Raw genomic sequence first — 13336 nt, forward strand, 5'->3', positions numbered from 1 at the left:
TCAGGCGCCATCTTGTTGGTGTAGGCTTATATTGCAGAGAGAAGTGACCGTATGTTATCAGAGGAGAAATCACATTATACCACACCTGGGTTCAAATGCTATTTGAAATCTTTCCCGCCTTGAGTGTGAGATTAATGGGGTTTGCACTTTTGAGATGTTTCTATTGGTCCAAAAAGTCTTAATCAAGCACAGCTGATTTTTTTGGAATTCAAATAAAATATTTTGTACTTTTTAGCCATTTTTCTCCCCAATTTCGTGATATCCAATTGGTAGTTAGTCTTGTCCCATCGCTGCAACTCTCGTATGGACTCGGGAGAGGCGAAGGTTGAGAGCCATGCGTCCTCCGAAACACGACCCTGCCAAGCCGCACTGCTTCTTGACACACTGCTCACTTGACCCGGAAGCCAGCCACACCAATGTGTCGGAATTAACCTCATACAACTGGCAACCAAAGTCAGCGTATCCCGGGCCAGCCAAACCCTCCCCTAACCTGGACAGCGCTGGGCCAGTTGTGCGCCGCCTCATGGGTCTCCCGGTCGCGGCCGGCTGCTACACAGCCTGGGATCGAACCCGGGTCTTTAGTGTAGCCACTCGGGGGACCTTTGAAATTATTTCTCATAGTATTTGCATTGCACCCTTAAATTTGTATTTGAAATCTATGTAACTTGCTTTAACATTCAATGGTTTGATGAGAACAAAAATCTTCCAGTGTAACAACTTTTGTGTTTAGTACTTCGCCACTTTCTTAACTCTGTGATCATGAAAAAATGGTGACGCTGGGCCAATGTTATGTATGTATCTCCTGTTAATCCCTTACTGGTATTGTTGTGGTGTCTACAGTTGTTTTGTTCTCGCTATCTCTGTGTGTTTTTCTGTGTGTGTGTGTGTGTGTGTGTGTGTGCGTGTGCGTGTGCGTGTGTGTGCGTGTCTGTGCGTGTGTGAGTGCATGCGCCTATGTGTGACAGCACATGTGTTAGCGTTCATCAGGACTGTCCTGTTGGAAACTCCATGGTACCAAGTCCTCAGGGTCCCTGTTTCCTCTTTTTTTTATTTCCGAATAAACCCTATTTCCTTTTGAACGTTACTGAAAGGTCAAATGGGTTTGTGTGTCGTTTACTGTACATGTTGGCAGGTGTTTCGACCACTGTGGTGGAAATATGCGCCTAATGTACCACATTATAATCTACAGGGCCTTCAGAAAGTACACACCCCTTGACTTATTCCACATTTTGTGTTACAGCCTGAATTCAAAATGAAGTCTATAGATTTTTTTTCTCACTCATTCTACACACAATACCCCACAATGACAGCGTGAACACATGTTTTTAGAATTGTTTGCAAATTTATTGAAAATGAAATACAGAAATATCTAATTTACATTAGTATTCACACCCCTGAGTCAATACTTTGCAGACTCACCTTTGGCAGCGATTGTGAGTCTTTCTGGGTAGGTCTCTAAGAGCTTTCCACACCTGGATTGTGCAACATTTGCCCACTATCATTGTTAGACAACAATTTCCAGGTCTTGCCATAGATTTTCAAGCAGATATAAGTCAAAACTATAACTCAGCCAAATTCACTGTCTTCTTGGTAATAAACTCCAGTGTAGATTTCACCTTGTGTTTTAGGTTATTGTCCTTCTGAAAGGTGAATTAATCTCCCAGTGTCTGGTGGAAAGCAGACTGAACCAGGTTTTCCTGTGCTTAGCTCCATTCTGTTTATTTTTTTTATACTGGCAAAACTCCCCAGTCCTTAACAATTACAAGCATACCCATAACATGATGCAGCCACCACTATGCTTGAGAATATGGAGAGTGGTACTCAGTAATGTGTTGTATTGGATTTGCCCCAAATATAGCACTTTGTATTCAGGACAAAAACTTAATTGCTTTGCCACATTTTTTTGCAGTATTACTTTAGTGCCTTGTTGCAAATGGGATGCATGTTTTGGAATAATTTTCTTCTGTACAGACTTCCTTTTCTTCACTTAGATTATTATTGTGTAGTAAGCACAATGTAATTGATCCATCCTCCGCTTTCTATTATCACAGCCATTAAACACTATAATGGTTTTAAAGTCACCATTGGCCTCATGGTGAAATCCCTGAGCGGTTTCCTTCCTCTCCAGCAACTGAGTTAGGAAGGACGCCTGTATTTTTGTAGTGACTGGGTGTATTGATGCACCATCCAAAGTATAATTAATAACTTCACCATGCTCAAAGGGATATTCATTGTCTGCTTTCAAAAAGATGTCCCATCTACCAATAGGTGTCCTTTTCGATGAATTGAGAAAACCTCCCTGGGCTTTGTTTGAGATTCACTGCTTGACTGAGGGACCTTACACAGATAACTGTATATGTGGGGTATAGAGATGTGGTAGTCATTCAATAATCATGTCAAACACTATTATTGCACACCGAGTGAGTCCATGCAACTTATTATGACTTAAGCACATTTTTACTCCTGAACTTATTTAGCCTTGCCATAACAAAGGGGTTGAATACATATTGACTCAAGACATTTCAGATTTTGAAAACATAATTCAACTTTGGTATCGTGTGTAGGCCAGTAACACAAAATCTCAATTAAATCAATTTTAAATTCAGGCTGTATCACAACAGAATGTGGGAATTGTCAAGGGGTGTGAATACTTTCTGAAGGTACTGTACATTTAAGTGAAATGCTGTGGATTTAGGACTTAAGAAGTCTCGTGTACCAGGTGAATTTGGCTGGTGAACAAGAATACTAGAACTTGACTTCAGTTGAGGGTTAGATTAATTTGGCCTGTCTCTTACACAAAGAAAGTGGCCTGTTATCCTGTTCACTAAATGACCACTGGGCTAGAGTCGGTTACAGATTGGCTACATTCCGATTCTCTACCCTTCTACCGACGTGTGCAATCGTACACTCGCCCCTAATAGCTTTAAAAGGAACCAACTGGTGTGAGGAATATGGTGAAAACTCTTCCAGCCATGCTTGCACCAATCCAGAGCTTTTAATCGAGGAGTGATTGAGTCAACATTGCTGGAGAAGGGTACCCACTGGGAACACACTGGTTGAATCAATGTTGTTTCCGCATCATTTCGATGAAATTTGGTTTGAACCAACGTGGAAGACGTTGAATTGACATCTGTGTTCAGTGGGGTAGAGAATCATAATGCAGCCATTGACTCTTAAAACACTCTTGACCCCTCAAAACACAAATCCAGTCATGGGCATTGGATGGGGACACACAATGATTCCAAGGTGCCTCGTCATAGGATGGGAGAGGGTAAGCAGTTTTTGCACATTGCTGGACAATGTGGTACGGTAGCATCAGGTAAAGAAAATGGTTGGACTGCTAGGTCTAACCTCCCCCTTAATTGAATCATAAAAAGAGCTCAGTGAGGGAAAGAGAGGATGGTAGATAATGCAGGATAAATAAGGAATGAACAGACAAAATGATCAAATGAACTGCATTTGAACTGCGTTACTTACGTTTGTCATTGTGTACAAGTGTGTTTTGTCCTCTCGCTATCCCGTTAGTATACCTACAATTACAGAATTGAAATCGTATCCATTCAACAATGTAAATCAGTATTTAACAAATATATACTGTAATGATGGTGATTATGAAACGGGACCCTAAAGTGCTCTTGTGTCTTTGAATACACTTACTCAGTTGAGTTGCAATGTTCCAGACAGCATTTCATTGAAGAAGGATTAGCATATACAGTATATTGTATGTCTGTGTTATTGTGCTTACTGTAAATACTGTATGTCATTTCAATCATCCCTTTACCCTTCAGCAATGGGACTCATGAATGAGAGAAAATGGAGAGGGAAAGTATTTCAGTATTCCTCCAAGAGAAACACAGTATGTATATTCCTATATACTGTATATATCATACGTGATCAAATGCATTGGCTTTTTGTGTGACACTTCCGTGTACTGCAGTCCGATATAATTGTTTCAATGTTTATTAAAATGTCAAGTGAACCTTTATTTCTTCATTTACCTCCATTTTGTTCTTTGTAGAAAGTGATAAAAATGTGCTACACAAGATACTTGGGTGCTACAGTTACATACATTTATGTTTTCCCTTGTATTTTCTTCCTGCTCCTCCTGCCCTTTCTCTCTTGAGCTGACAAAATGTTGACAAATGGGTCGTTCCATCAATTCGGTGCCTTTTGAGAAGTGTAACTTGGTACATTTTAACATTGTCATGAATAGCACGTTCAACTTCATAAAAAACATGTTTTCCTAGCTCAGGAGGTTAAATAAAAATACTATAGTAAGTGCCTATTAAGTATCAAATAAAGTAACAGGGTTGATGATTTCATCTTAAATCAGATATAAATCCCCTTGTGACGGGGGAATAGAGCTTGTTGTGTGGAACAGAGCGTGGCAATTGAATGCAAGTTTCACAAGAACCACAAAACACCAGATAATTGCCCAAAATAATAAATCCAGCTCACCTGCTTTTACACTGTGATTTGAATATTTTAAAACAAATACTTTAGCCATATTAAAACGAGAGTTTAGTTCATGTAACAGGTTTGACCTTAAAATGAGGTAAATGAATCACTAATCACGTGAAATAAATAATATTCTTCAGAAATTACTTTTGTCAAAGTAACAAAACAACTAGGGCTTTACAATGATGGTGAAACTTGGATGCGTTTTTGGATGATGTGGGTTGAAATCTTCCTAGAAGTGACACGGTTGACAGAGGGACATGTCAAAATGGTGAATTTTGGCAATTTAGCAAGCCTTTATTCATATAAAAAAAATCTGATTTATTGAATTATCCATGTGGTTTATATTACAATACAGTTCATTTCATATAACAGGCTTTTAAAATGCAACATTGGTGCACAATGTCTACTTAAAACATCAAAGGTACACAAAAGGCACTCTCTTTTTGTGGAATGACCCAAATATGATCTTTCCTCACCTTCTAATCTTTACACTCCATGCTTATTTTGTCCAACAGATGTCGCTAGTGTGCAAAGCTAGAGTTTGTTGCGCTCTACTGTATTCAATGTAAACTCTTTGGACCACCTTGCTCGAACGTGTTAAAGTCACACTGTTCTACCTGAATTTACTGTTCTTTTTTCATTGTGAAAACGTGTTGAAACCAAGTGGAGGCCACTCTCTGTCAGCAAAGCATGTATGTTATCCTAAACCATTTAGTCAATCCACAAGAGAAATCTATTAAAAGAACATTGTAATGCATATAGACTTCATAGAAGTAATGGGCACTCCTTTTAATCAAATGAATGGGGAAAACTTACCATTTAGCTGAATCTAAGATCACAATCGGATGATGGAGCATGATGACATCTTTCTTCGTGTCATTTTGATCCAATTGAAATGCTTGCAAATCATTGAGTGAATGAGAATTCAAACAACAGAAAAACGTTGTTTAGAATGTATTTCTCCGCTCAGTGTAAATGTTTTGTGTTTAATTTATTAGTATCCACATTAAGTACTACACATGCAGCAGCTACTCTTCCTGGGGTCCACATAAAACGTACAAACACATGATCAAGTACAAAACAGTTATAGACAAGAACAACATATTATATTTAAATTGGAGTTATATATTGGAAAGACACCGAGACAACAAAAATACTTTTTACACACTATTCATACATTCATATTCTTATGTACAGTACCATTGTGATACAAGATTTGTTTTTTTTAAGCTAAACTTGCTTTTTGCCTGAGTTACCTCTGGTGGCAGAGAATTCCATTATGACATGGCCCTATACATAACTGAGCGATGCATTGAATCTGTTTTTGGTTTGGGTATCGTGAAGAAACCCATAGTGGTGTGTCTGGTGGGGTAAGTACGTACAGTACCAGTCAAACCTTTGGACACACCTACTCATTCCAGGGTTTTTCTTTATTTTTTACTATTTTCTACATTGTGCCTCACGATTGTGCCTCACGAACCTGCTTCCCTATTCCCCAGCTGAGAGCCATCGCCAGGCACAAGGTGGGAAGGATGGTCTCAGGTTCCGGGGTAGTAGCCGTGGGGCTATAGCGGCGTGACAGCGCATCCTGCTTGATATTCTTGGATCCCGGCCGGTATAAGAGGGAGAAGTTGAACCGGGTGAACTGTAGGGCCCACCTAGCTTGCCTGGAATTGAGGCACTTGGTGGTGCGGAGATATTCCAGGTTCTCGTGGTCAGTCCACACAATTAAAGGATGTTCCGCCCCCTCCAGCCAGTGCCTCCACTCCTCCAATGCCATCTTCACCGCAAGAAGCTCACGATTCCCCACATCGTAGGTCCTCTCCATGGCATTGAGGCGGTGGGAGAAGAAGGTGCAGGGATGTAACTTGAGGTCCAGGGCAGACTGCTGGGACAGAACAGCTCCCACTCCGACATCCGAAGCATCGGTCTCCACCACGAACTGGCTGGATGGGTCAGGCTGAACCAAGACGAGAGCAGTGGTGAAGCGGTATTTGAGATCCAGAAATGCCCAGTCAGCAGCTGGGGACCACGTGAACGGAACCTTGGGAGAGGTGAGTGCAAACGGGGGAAGCCAGGGTGCTGTAGCCCCGGATAAAGCGGTGATAAAAGTTGCCGAATCCCAGGAAACGTTGCAGCTGTTCTCTGGAGCTAGGCTTGGGTTGCGCGGGAGAAGATGATGTCATTGAGGTAGACGAAGACGAACCGGTTCAACGTGTCATGGAGAACATCATTAACCAGAGCCTGGAACACAGCAGGGGCGTTGGTAAGGCCAAATGGCATGACCAGATACTCATAGTGATCGTTGGCCGTGTTGAAGGCTGTCTTCCACTCGTCCCCCTTCCCGTATCCGCACCAGGTGGTAGGCATATCGTAGGTCCAGCTTGGAGAACATGGTGGCCCCCTGGAGCGAAGGCCGAGGAGATGAGAGGTAGCGGTTCTTCACCGTGTTATCATTCAGACCCCGGTAGTCGATGCACGGGCGCAGGGTTTTGTCCTTCTCAACAAAGAAGAATCCTGCGCCGGCAGGGGAGACAGAAGGACGGATGAACCCAGCATCTAGAAAGTCCTCAATGTAGGTCTCCATAGCCTTGGTCTCCAGACCCGACAGAGAGTACAGTCGTCCCCGTGGCGGAGTGGTGTTTGGGAGAAGGTCAATCCCGCAGTCATATGGTCGGTGCGGCGGCAGCAAAGTGGCCCTGGCCATACTGAACACCTCCTGGAGGTTCTGGTAATCCGCGGGAATGGCGGAGAGGTCCGGTGCAACTTCCGAGCCCCCAGGAAGACGCCCCGGAGCAGGCTGCGCTGACTTCAGGCATTGGGTGGAACAAGCTCCAGCCCATGATGGCACCGGCAGAGCAGTCAATGAGGGGATTTTCCTGGCTAATAGCAAAACCATGGGAACCTGAGGAGACTTAATGAGCAGGAACTGGATCGTCTCGCTGTGGTTCCCTGACACACGTAGGTTGATAGGGCTGGTATTGTGGGTGACCCTTCCTATAAAGCGACCGTCCAGTGCTCTAACGTCCATGGGAATGGAGAGGGACTGAGTGGGGATATCCAGCTCAGAAGCCAGGGTAACATCCATGAAGCTCTCATCGGCCCCAGAATCGATGAGTACCCGGAGAGATTTCGACTGGTTCTCCCACAGCAACATGGCATGAAATGGGATGCGAGTAATGGGAGAGGAAAAGTTATCCGTATGGCCCACCAGAGTACTCGCTCCTACCGATGAGCCTGGTCTTTTAGTGGACAGGTGGAAACGAAATGGCCAGTTGTCCCGCACTACAAGCAGCTCTTAGTAAGAATGCCTGTATAGCCGTTCAGCTGGAGACAGCCTAGCTCTGCCTCGTTGCTTGGGAAGAGGTGAATCGGCAGTCTTCGGAGGCTCTCGGGGAAACTCAGGTAACCTCGGGTTCTCTCGGCAACGGAGCCGTTGGGGACTTCCGGGATACCTCGGAGGCGAGATGGAATCGAATCTCCTCTCCTTCCATCGATCCGAATGGTCAAAGCGATGAGCGAGTCGAGATCCGTTGGTAGTTCCCGGGCTGCAAGCTCGTCCTTTGCTTCCTCCGATACTCCGTGTAGGAACATGTCGAACAGCACTTCCAGGTTCCAAGCACTCTCAGTTGCCAACGTGGGGAAATCCACCGCGTAGTCTACCACATTACCGGAGTCTTGACGTAGCTGGAGCAGCTTGCGAGCAGCCTCTCTCCCGGACAACGGAGAATCAAACACCTTCTGAACCTCCCCCACGAACTCCTCCAGACTGAGGCAGATGGCGGATTGTTGCTCCCACACCGCCGTGGCCCAGGCGAGTGCACTGCCGGACATCAGCGTTATGATTTGATTTGATGTACACTATCCTCGAGCGGCCTGAGGGGAACGAAGAAGGCTGCAGCTCGAAAATGAGGGATCACTGGGAGAGAAAAGCCCGGCAGGTTTCGGAATCTCCAGTATAGTGCTCCGGAGGAGGAGGAGGTAAGCGGGGTTATCGGGACACTGGAGTAGGCTGGGAGATCACCATGGTGGTAGGCTGCCTAACGGATAACTCACAGAATTGCTCCAGCAATGTGTTAAATGCTCAGTGATGGCGTTCGGCCAAGTTCTGGAACCCTTCCATGAGCCCACTAAGCAACTCCTCAGGCCTTCCAATGAGGGCGTTGCGGCACTGGTCCATGTCTGCTGGGTCAGTTTAAGGCCAGTTCGTACTATCAGGTTTCAGGTATGACCCAGATGCAGACAGTGTCGAATAAACAAAATTTTCTAGTACAGGGGCAGGCAAACGACAGGTCAAAGGCAAGTAGAGGTCAGTAATCCAGAGAGGGTGCAAAAGGTCCAGAACGGCAGGCAGTCTCAGGGTTAGGGCAGGCAGGGGTCAATTATCCAGTGAGGTGGGGCAAGGTATAGAACGACAGTCAGGGTCAGGGCAGGCAGAACGGTCAAAACCGGGAAGGACTAGAAAATAGGATCAAGGACAGACAGGAGCAGGGGAACAAACGCTGATAGGTTTCACAAAACAAAACAAACTGGCAAACAGAGAATACAGGTAAAAATACACAGGGGATAATGGGGAAGATGGGCGACACCTGGAGGGGGGTGGAGACAAGCACAGGTGAAACAGATCAGGGTGTGACAGCTTTTGGTTTTAAATGTATTTAAGACCAGTTTATTCTTAATTACCCATTCTAAAAGTAACTAACTCCTTGCTAAGAGTTTCAGTGAGCTTAGCTGTAGGTGCTGATGTGTAGAGTGTACAATCCTTATCATACATAGTCATTTTAGCTTCTTGTAAGACAAGTGGCAAATCATTAGTAAAATTAGAGGAAGAGTATTGGCCCAAGGCAACTGCCTTGAGGGATACCAATGTTAGAGAAGCTTCCATTGAAGAATACTCTCTGAGTTCTATTGGACAAGTAACTCTCCCACCATGAGATTGCAGGTGATCTAAAGCCATAAAAAGTGAGTTTTTTTTTCAACAACAAATTATGATCATCAACATCAAAGGCTGCACTGAAATCTAAAAATGCAGCTCCAACTATCATCTTATCCATGTCTTTTAACCAATAATCAGTCATCTGAGTCAGTGCATTATACAGTGGGGAGAACAAGTATTTGATACACTGCTGATTTAGCAGGTTTTCCTACTTACAAAGCATGTAGAGGTCTGTAATTTTTATCATAGGTACACTTCAACTGTGAGAGACGTAATCTAAACAAAAACCCAGAAAATCACATTGTATGATTTTTAAGTAATTCATTTGCATTTTATTGCATGACATAAGTATTTGATCACCTACCAACCAGTAATAATTCCGGCTCTCACAGACCTATTAGTTTTTCTTTAACTTCTTATGGCTGCAGCCCGAGGCCGCCCACAATATGACAACAGCCGCTTCAAGTGCAGGGCGCGAAATTCAAAATATATTTTTTTTAAATATTTAACTTTCACACATTAACAAGTCCAATACAGCAAATGAAAGGTACACATCTTGTGAATCCAGCCAACATGTCCGATTTTTAAAATGTTTTACAGCGAAAACAGCACGTATATTTATGTTAGCTCACCACCAAATACAAAAAGGACAGACATTTTCCACAGCACAGGTAGCATGCACAAAGCCAACCTAACTAACCAAGAACCAACCAAACTAACCAAGAAACAACTTCATCAGATGACAGTCTTATAACATGTTATACAATAAATCTATGTTTTGTTCGAAAAATTTGCATATTTCAGGTATAAATCATAGTTTACATTGCAGCTACAATCAGAAATTGCACCGAAAGCAGCCATAATAATTACAGACACCAACGTCAAATACCTAATTACTCATCATAAAACATTTCTGAAAAATACATAGTGTACAGCAAATGAAAGACAGGCATCTTGTGATTCCAGCCAATATTTCCGATTTATTAAGTGTTTTACAGCGAAAACACAATATAGCGTTATATTAGCTTACCACAATAGCCAGAAACACATGCCATTTCCCAGTAGCAAAAGGTTAGCGATCGTAACAAACCAGTAAAAGATATATAATTTTTGACTAACCTTGATATTCTTCATCAGATGACAGTCCTATAACATCAGGTTATACATACACTTATGTTTTGTTCGAAAATGTGCATATTTAGAGCTGAAATCAGTGGTTATACATTCTGCTAACGTAGCTACTATTTCCCACAACGTTCGGATATTTTTCTGACACTTTTTCTGACACACATATTCTGACCAAATAGCTATTCATAAACATAACTAAAAAATACATGTTGTATAGGAAATGATAGATCCATTAGTTCTTAATGAAATCGCAGTGTTAGAATTCTAAAAAATAACTTCATTACGACATCCAGCTTCGGTATAGCTAGAGTACCCAAAAGTTGGGCGCCGACGACTAGTTCACATGCACGACAGATATATGAAATAGCATCATAAAATGTTTCTTACTTTTGCTGATCTTTCATCAGAATGTTGGACATGGGGTCCTTTGTCAAGAACAATCGTTGTTTGGATTTAGAACGTCCATTTTCCCTCTTGAATTAGCAAGCGCACTAGCCAAGTGGCGCGAATCTCTCCATCGTCAACAAAGTCAGAGAACGGAACACGGCAAAACTCCCGAAAAAATTTCAATAATCTGATTAAACTATATTGAAAAAACATACTTTACGATGATATGGTCACATGTATCAAATAAAATCAAAGCCGGAGATAGTAGTCGCCTATAACGGCAGCTAAACAGAAGGCAGATCCAGGTACCTCCTCGCGCTCTCCAGAAAACCGGAAATGGGGGACACGTCATACAAAGAGCTTGTATTCCACTTCAGACCAAGATAAACACTAAATTTCTTCTCTCACCGCCTCTTGACATCCAGGGGAAGGTCTATGAAGTGCATGTATACTAATACGTATCATGCCCATTTATAGGCAGGAAGTAGAACAGAGCCTCGATTTCAGACTTTCCACTTCCTGGTCAGGAAGTGTCACACCCTGGCCTTTGTTATATTGATTTTCTTTATTAGTTTAGTTAGGTCAGGGTGTGACATGGGGGATGTTTGTGTGTTTTGTCTAGTTTAGGGTGTGTGTATTGTTTAGGGGGTTTTGTAGTATGTATGGGGTTGTGTTCAGTGTAGGTGTTTAGGAAAGTCTATGGTTGCCTGGTTTGGTTCTCAATCAGAGACAGCTGTTTATTGTTGTCTCTGATTGGGAGCCATATTTAAGGCAGCCATAGGCTTTAGGTGTTTGTGGGTAATTGTCTATGTTTAACGTTAGTAGCTTGTGTGTGCACTTTCGTTTATAGCTTCACGGTCGTTTATTGTTTTGTTAGTTTTGTAAGAGTGTTTCGTGTTACATCTTCGTCTAATAAAAGGAAGATGTATGTCTCTCACGCTGCGCCTTGGTCCGCTTATTATGACGATCGTGACAGGAAGTTTGTGCCAAATGAGTTCTGTTTGACTCACAGATATAATTCAAACGGTTTTAGAAACTAGAGAGTGTTTTCTATCCAATAGTAATAATAATATGCATATTGTACGAGCAAGAATTGAGTACGAGGCCGTTTGAAATGGGCACCTTTTATCTGGCTACTCAATACTGCCCCTGCAGCCCAAACAGGTTAAGAAGCCCTCCTGTTCTCCACTCATTACCTGTATTAACTGCACCTGTTTGAACTCGTTACCTGTATAAAAGACACCTGTCCACACACTCAATCAAACAGACTCCAACCTCTCCACAATGGCCAAGACCAGAGAGCTGTGTAAGGACATCAGGGATAAAATTGTAGACCTGCACAAGGCTGGGATGGGCTACAGGACAATAAGCAAGCAGCTTGGTGAGAAGGCAACAACTGTTGGCACAATTATTAGAAAATGGAAGAAGTTCAAGATGACGGTCAATCACCCTCGGTCTGGGGCTCCATGCAAGATCTCACCTCGTGGGGCATCAATGATCATGAGGAAGGTGAGGGATCAGCCCAGAACTACACGGCAGGACCTGGTCAATGACCTGAAGAGAGCTGGGACCACAGTCTCAAAGAAAACCATTAGTAACACACTACGCCATCATGGATTAAAATCCTGCAGCGCACGCAAGGTCCCCCTGCTCAAGCCAGCGCATGTCCAGGCCCGTCTGAAGTTTGCCAATGACCATCTGGATGATCCAGAGGAGGAATGGGAGAAGGTCATGTGGTCTGATGAGACAAAAATAGAGCTTTTTGGTCTAAACTCCACTCGCCGTGTTTGGAGGAAGAAGAAGGATGAGTACAACCCCAAGAACACCATCCCAACCGTGAAGCATGGAGGTGGAAACATCATTCTTTGGGGATGCTTTTCTGCAAAGGGGACAGGACGACTGCACCGTATTGAGGGGAGGATGGATGGGGCCATGTATCGCGAGATCTTGGCCAACAACCTCCTTCCCTCAGTAAGAGCATTGAAGATGGGTCGTGGCTGGGTCTTCCTGCATGACAACGACCCTAAACACGCAGCCAGGGCAACTAAGGAGTGGCTCCGTAAGAAGCATCTCAAGGTCCTGGGGTGGCCTAGCCAGTCTCCAGACCTGAACCCAATAGAAAATCTTTGGAGGGAGCTGAAAGTCCGTATTGCCCAGCGACAGCCCCGAAACCTGAAGGATCTGGAGAAGGTCTGTATGGAGGAGTGGGCCAAAATCCCTGCTGCAGTGTGTGCAAACCTGGTCAAGAACTACAGGAAACGTATGATTGCAAACAAAGGTTTCTGTACCAAATATTAAGTTCTGCTTTTCTGATGTATCAAATACTTATGTCATGCAATAAAATGCAAATTAATTACTTAAAAATCATACAATGTGATTTTATGGATTTTTGTTTTAGATTCCGTCTCTCACAGTTGAAGTGTA

Source organism: Salvelinus namaycush, chromosome 14 (assembly GCF_016432855.1).
Source record: "Salvelinus namaycush isolate Seneca chromosome 14, SaNama_1.0, whole genome shotgun sequence".
NCBI classification, from domain to species: Eukaryota; Metazoa; Chordata; class Actinopteri; order Salmoniformes; family Salmonidae; genus Salvelinus; species Salvelinus namaycush.